The following is a 6,399-nucleotide window of genomic DNA, read 5'->3' on the forward strand; positions in this document are numbered from 1 at the left end:
GTGACAACCTTACGAAGTATTCATGGGTCTGCTATCGCAATGTTGATGTCCCACGAACTCCGGACAGGCAATGAGTCCAATGTGTTCAATGCTGCCGTTGCTCAGTGTGTGGCTAGTGGGTTTGCTGGTCATTACGTGTGGGTACTTCTGACTATCAGCTACCTAAAGAGACAAGTAAATATGTGCTGCGTCTCCTGGTTGAGACCTTACCGGCCCTAGCTCACAAGACCAGTAAAAATGCTGGTCTTCTCATTATGCAGACATAAATAAATATGTGTCCTGTTATGTATCACTTCTCATAGTTGTGAGCACCTACAGGGAGGTAAAACAGGGGTGACAGAACCTGTTGATCCAAAATATGCCCATCTTCATTATGAGTTTGTCCCTGCTAACAGAGGTACCAGCCATTCCCTCTGCTGTTTGGGGCACTTGCATCCTTGAAGACAGCAGCGATGGCAGATCGCGTGACTCTCACTCCAGCAGGACTGCTGTGCCACCAGGCTTTCCCAAAGGACAGCAACAGTCAGGCTGTTCCCTGGGAATGCCCCTGCCTCTGAGCTCCAGCTTGTCCCCAGGGCAGCGGGAGAGCCCCAGGTGTGCAGGGTGTCCCAGGACTTGCTCCTGCCCGGTCCCCCAGCACTGCCCACCTCTGCCAGCTGCTGGGGCTGGAGGGGAGCCCAGGCGTCCAGGATGATTTAACCCCCACCACAGCCTCCCTCATCGGGTGCTCTCGTGAAGACCAAGCTTGCAGAACGGGTTCCTGGTGCCACGGGCCCTGGACAAACACGGTTTATCAGAGATGCTGCAGGGACAAACATCCCTCCTCTTGCCAGGGCAGCTCTGTCCCCACAATTAGCTCTGAGTGGCTGCCTGCGGACAAGTGTCCGCTTCTTCGTGTCCCTCTGGAGAGCCAAGTCCTGCTCAGGGACAGCACTGGCCTGGGCCGAGGATGAGGGCATTGAAGGGACACTTTTTGCGGACAAGGGCTTTTGGTGAGCTGTGGCCAAGTGCCAGCCAGGAACAGGTCTAGAGCCAGAGCCTTGTTGGGGACAGGGTTACTGGGACCCACCAGCTGGGAGCAACTCTGCAGAAGTGGGACCCAGGCCATCTGGGTGGGCACAGCAGCCCAAGTCAGTGGCAGGGTGAGGGCCAGGGCGGGGGTTAGTCCCCTCTGATCTCTGCTCTGGGGCAGCCATGGCTGGGGACTGGACCAGTTTGGGGCCTGTAGTGCACGGGAAATGGGGTGGGCTGGAACTGGACACTGCGACCACCCCAGGGCTTCCCCCAAGCCCTACCCTCATCTCCCAGTGCCCAACATTCACCAGTGCTTCCCATTGCCTCCAGCGACTGAAGATCCCAGCCATCTGGCTGTCCCCATTGCCCATGCCCCCAATTGTCCTCCTGCCACCCAGTGTTCCCAAACCCCAGGGTCCCTGGTGCCCCCAGAAGAGGGGTCAGTCCAGGCACCCTGTTTACCCAAGGGGCTGGAGAGGGGTCAGAGATGACTCTTAGAGACCCCTGGTTTGAGGCTGACCTCATCTCTGGGGGAGTCCCGGAGGGAAAGCCTGGCCTGGGAGGGGAGCGACACTGGGAGATGGCAGTGCTGGGAGGTGAGGGGCACTGGGAGATGGGGGCATCTGGCTTTGGGGGCTGCTGGGAGGATGGTTTTGTGCTGGAGCAGTGGGTTGTCACCGTAGGGTGTCCAGCTGTCAGTGGGTCACTGCCTGCCCCCCCTCACCACCCCCAGGTGCCTGGGCCCTTCCATGTGCAGCTGCCCCATGGAGGAAGCCGGACCGATGCCATGGAAGGTGGCTGGTCCAGTGCCAAAGGCGGGGGCAACTCTGTGCCAGAGGCGGAGGGATAAATCTGCCCTCACCTTCTGAAGCTTCACCCAGCACTCGCCACACTGCAGAGGAAGATGAAGGTCGCCGTGCTCAGCCTGGCCCTGCTCTTCACCATCCTGCTGTGCATGCCAGAAGATGCTCAGGTGAGTCCTCAATGCCACGGGGAGAGGCTCAAGGCTGGGGAGGGGTCTTGGCTGCAGGACATCAGCTCTCCTGCAGAACAAAATTGTCGTGGTGAGCATAAAATCCCTTGGCTTGGCCTCTCCCTTTCCCAAGCAAGGAGCATCCCCAGGCTCCCCTCACCTCCAGCCCTGGGCAATGCGACTTTCTCCCTCCCACAATTCCAGCTCTTCCCTCCACTTCCCCTGCAATTAATATTCTTGTGCCCAGAGCCCAAGTTCCTTGGGAAGGTTCACCACAAACTCCTATGAGGACCCCCACGGGTGTCTTGACTTGGTGCCCTCCCCATCTCTCCCTTTTGAGCCTCCCTATCCCATCCTTTGGTGCCCTCAGACATCTCCTCCCTGGGATCTCCTCTGTGTCCTATCTAGGGTCCTCAAAAGCCCTCCCGTTGATTGTTCCCAATGCCTTTCTTTCAGTCTTTCCCCTCAGTCCTTTGCCTTTCATCCTGCCCAATTCGGTATTGTCCCCAGACCCCCTTGCTTGAACCCCCACTGCCAAACGCTCTTCCAATCCCCTCGTTTCCATCCTCTGCAGCCCTCTTCCTTCTGCTCCCACCACCCACCCCGCTTGAAGTCCCTGTGTCCCCCCCGCTTGAAGTGCCTGTGTCCCCTCCACTTGAATTCCTTTACCTGTCACTTGCTTCCCATGCAGGCCTGCCCCTTCAGCACCCCCAGACCAGTCCCTTGGGGTACACTGATTCACCCCAGTGCACTGTCTGGGGGCACCCTCACCCTCACCCTCACCCCCATCCTCTTTGGAGGCCCTGTATTCCCCACACTATCCTTGTCTCCATCCCCACCCCTGGTCCCTGCCTGAACAGGTATCCCAGGTGACACTTGGAGGAATGGGGCTGGGGGGAGCAGAAGGGATTTTCCCGCTCAGACCAGGGGGAAGCCATGGTCCTGGAGGGGGCTGGGGATACCTGTGCCCCACCTACAGCCCCATCAAGGTCCAATGCAGACCACTCCTTTGCTCTTCTTCCCTAGGCACTCCCGGAAGGAAGTGGAGAAGTTAACCTGAGGGTAAGTAGTGGGGAGGACTTGGAGGGCCTCCAGTCAGGGGAACTGGAGGGCACTTTGGTGCTCCCATCCCTTGCTGGGACCAGGGACATCCCATTGAGCTTTCATGCTCTCTCTACAAGACAAGTCAGTCGGATTTAGGAACAAGGTTCACTGAACTACACTAGGCGCCTTCTGCTGGCCCCAGACCTTCTCCCTCTATAGCCACGACACTCCAGGGCATCCCAGTGTGCCCTAGTGCAGCCCACTGCAACCCCAGAGAACAGCCCTGCACCACAGATCTTTCCCAGGGAGGGCCCCTTCCCCAGGGCCCCCATTGCATTCCCATCCATCCCATTACAACCCAGTACACCCCAGCCACACACCCAGGTGGGCCCCCTCCCTAGGACCACCACTGCTTTCTGTGCACCACCATATGAGCTCATGTACCCCATTTGTCCCAGAGGCACCTTCCCCAAGGATCCCATTGCTTTCCCCTGCCTCCCAGCACAACCCAGTGCACCCAAGCATGTCGCTAATCCTCCCTTTCTCCCCAGGATTTTCTGACTGAACAGGAATTAAGACTTCTTCTGCAGCGGAGAAGCGTGCCTGTAGCTGCTGATGTCCAGGTGAGCAACGTCAGGGCGTCTGCAGCCCCACAAAGGATCCTGGGCCCCGGGGGATCCCTGAGCCCTCTGGGGTGGGCAGACCTTGGGTATGGCAGAGGGAAAGAGAGGGGACTGTCCCTCATGCATGTCCCAGGGTGAGCTGCACAGAGCTGCCCCCATGCCTTTCCTTGCATGCAGTAGGGCTCTATGGAGCCAGAAGGTCACTGTGCAGGCCAGGCAGGGGGGTTGTGCCATACACACCCCCCAGGATCACTGTGAGGTCTGGGCAGGCTTCTGGGAGATATAGGGGCATCCTGGGGTAGATAGGGGGCTCTGGGTGCCATCTGGATCTCAGGTGAGCCAAGTCCTGTCCTGGGTAGATGGAGGGCTCCAATTCCCTTCTCCTTCCCCAGGTCTCTGCAGAGAGAGGTGGTGGGGACAAGGCCCCTCTCATGTCCCAGCGGACACTGGGGGGAAGTGTGTGTGCGTCATAATTTGGGCTCTCTCTTGCAGGTCCTCAAGTGATGGTGACAGCCCTGTCCTGTCCCCCTCCAGCGGCATGAGGAGATGATCATCCCTGGATGACCCCACCTGATCCCCTGGGAGCCCCGGGCCATTTCCCTCTCATGATCAATAAACCCCTTCAGCAAAGCTATGCGCTGCATATGTGTGTGTGTGTGTGTGTGTGCCTGCATCCATGTCCCATCTCCTTGGCCAGCGCCCGGATTCCTGGGTCCTCTCTGGCTGCACCACCACGATGAGCAGAGGGCCTGAGGGAGCGCGGGTACCTGGGGTGTCCCCTTCCCACCCACCATGTGCCCCCAGATTAGGGCAACCTGGAGTGTCCCCCCAGGAGGCTGGGAGAGGTGAGGGGCAGATGGTGCCAACCCTTGGGGCAGCCGGTGTTTTGGAGGAACAGCGGGAAAGAGGTTCTTACCAGGGCTCTAGTGAGTGATACCGAAAAGCCAGTCGAAGACAATGTGCAAGACTCATTTTGGAGTTTTAGAAAGCAGGCATTCTTTATTGCAGTGCTGGATGCACGGGGGATAGTTCCACCTCGCGTGCATCCCACAGCTTTAGCACTAACAGGTTATATAGAATAACTAATTGCATATTAATCAGATTAGTATGCATTTACATAAAAATTATTGCAACTGATTATCTTAGTACTGCCTATATCCGATCACGTGCCATGAAGGATCCCTTTGAGTCAAAGGGCTGCTTTTGCGACCACCGACCCATTTGAAGTTCTTGCTGGCTGTCCTTGAAGTCTTTATTCCTGTCCTTGTTCTTTGATCTTGAAGCTTAAGGCAGCATCAATCACATGTGGTCAGTCTCAACATTGTTCTCATCTAGTGTCCAGGAACATCTAGTCCAAAGAGCAAAGAACTGCAAAACTTAAGAGTAACTACCTCTACTAGTTAATTGCTTGGCTATACTTTTGTCTGTTGTTTCAATCATAGTGTTAGTGTAAGATTTCTAATAATTATTTACCAAATCACACTTTTACAGTCACCTAGCAGCAAAGCAGTTTCCACGGCTGGTGCAAAATATGGAAACCATCAAAATATTTAGACATACCATACAGAATGTATGCACAGTTTGGTGTCGGGGCAGGAGAGGATCATGAGCAGGCAGCCTGGACCCCTGGGTCCTCTGCCCTGCTCTGGGAGGGGTGGCGGTTCCCTGCCTCATGGCCTCAGCAGTCCTGGTTTCACAGGAGGTTTCAGAGCCTCATGCTGGACCCAAGTGCCTTCCTGGACCCCCAGCCCACAGCCTTCCCTGGGGCACCCCCCATCACAGGCTAGGAGGGCAGGTCATTGTGAGAGACTGTCATCTCGAGGCATTTGTCTCAAAAATTGTTTGCTGTGAGAGGCTGAACTGTGAACTATTTATCTTGAGCCATTTGTCTCTGGGATGGCTTGTTTAAGCAGGACACTCCTCTGGCCCATAAGGACGATAACCAGGCCACTGAGGCATCCAGGGGAGGAGGCAGGCTGGAGCTGGTGAAGCATGGAGGAATGTGGAGACTACCATTGTCATGGAAGCTGTAGTCTTTGAGAAAACATACTGGTTTCTGGTGTCGATCACCCAAAGATCATGTGATAGACGAAACCTGCAGCGTGCTAACAGTACGTATGTGCATGCATTAGGCTATGCCGTATAAAAAAAGACATGGACACAGGCCATGGTGTGCACCCATAACTGAAGAATTGAAGACTGAGGACCAACGGGACGCTGCTTGATCCATGGTGGTGACTATTCTTGCAACTCTATCCCGACTGCTTGTTTGATTTCTGCCTTTTCCTTCCATTCTATCCTATTGCTACTATTTTCTACGTTTGCTACTTTTGATAATAAAAGCTGTTTTGGGTATACGGCATTTGACCTCATTTGTGTCTTAATCTGGCTCTTGGGATCATATTGAAACTTTCCCTGACATTGGATCAGGACAGTCATGGGCTCCAGATGCTCAATGCACCTCCCCTCCACCTTGCATGGCCGAGCTGTGCAGGACTTTGTGTTCATGATGTCCTGGGGGCTGTTCGTGGCTGTGGTTTTGTCTCTCCAGGCATACACTGAATTACCACTGACTTTTACATTAGGATCTTTTCCCCCACGCCACTGCATGTGATGGTCTTAAGGGTCTTTTCCAACCTCAATGATTCCTTGATTCTCTGATTCTATGATTTCCTGTGATGTGCAGAAAACAGACTCCACAATCAGTGAGATTGTGAAGTAGGTATGTTCATTCAGCGCTGGGCA

The 6,399-nt window shown here is 55.2% G+C and overlaps 1 long non-coding RNA gene across 1 annotated transcript; it reads left to right on the forward strand.

Annotated features, from left to right (window-relative positions):
* The first annotated feature begins 1,890 nt into the window (after positions 1–1,890).
* On the forward strand, positions 1,891–4,257 carry LOC126036965 (uncharacterized). The gene is made up of 4 exons (XR_007505410.1): positions 1,891–1,987; positions 3,014–3,049; positions 3,583–3,654; positions 4,147–4,257. It is a non-coding gene; the product is annotated as an uncharacterized LOC126036965 (long non-coding RNA).
* Positions 4,258–6,399: the final 2,142 nt, after the last annotated feature.

The sequence above is a fragment of the Accipiter gentilis genome, unplaced genomic scaffold (assembly GCF_929443795.1).
Source record: "Accipiter gentilis unplaced genomic scaffold, bAccGen1.1, whole genome shotgun sequence".
In the NCBI taxonomy this organism is placed as follows: Eukaryota; Metazoa; Chordata; class Aves; order Accipitriformes; family Accipitridae; genus Astur; species Astur gentilis.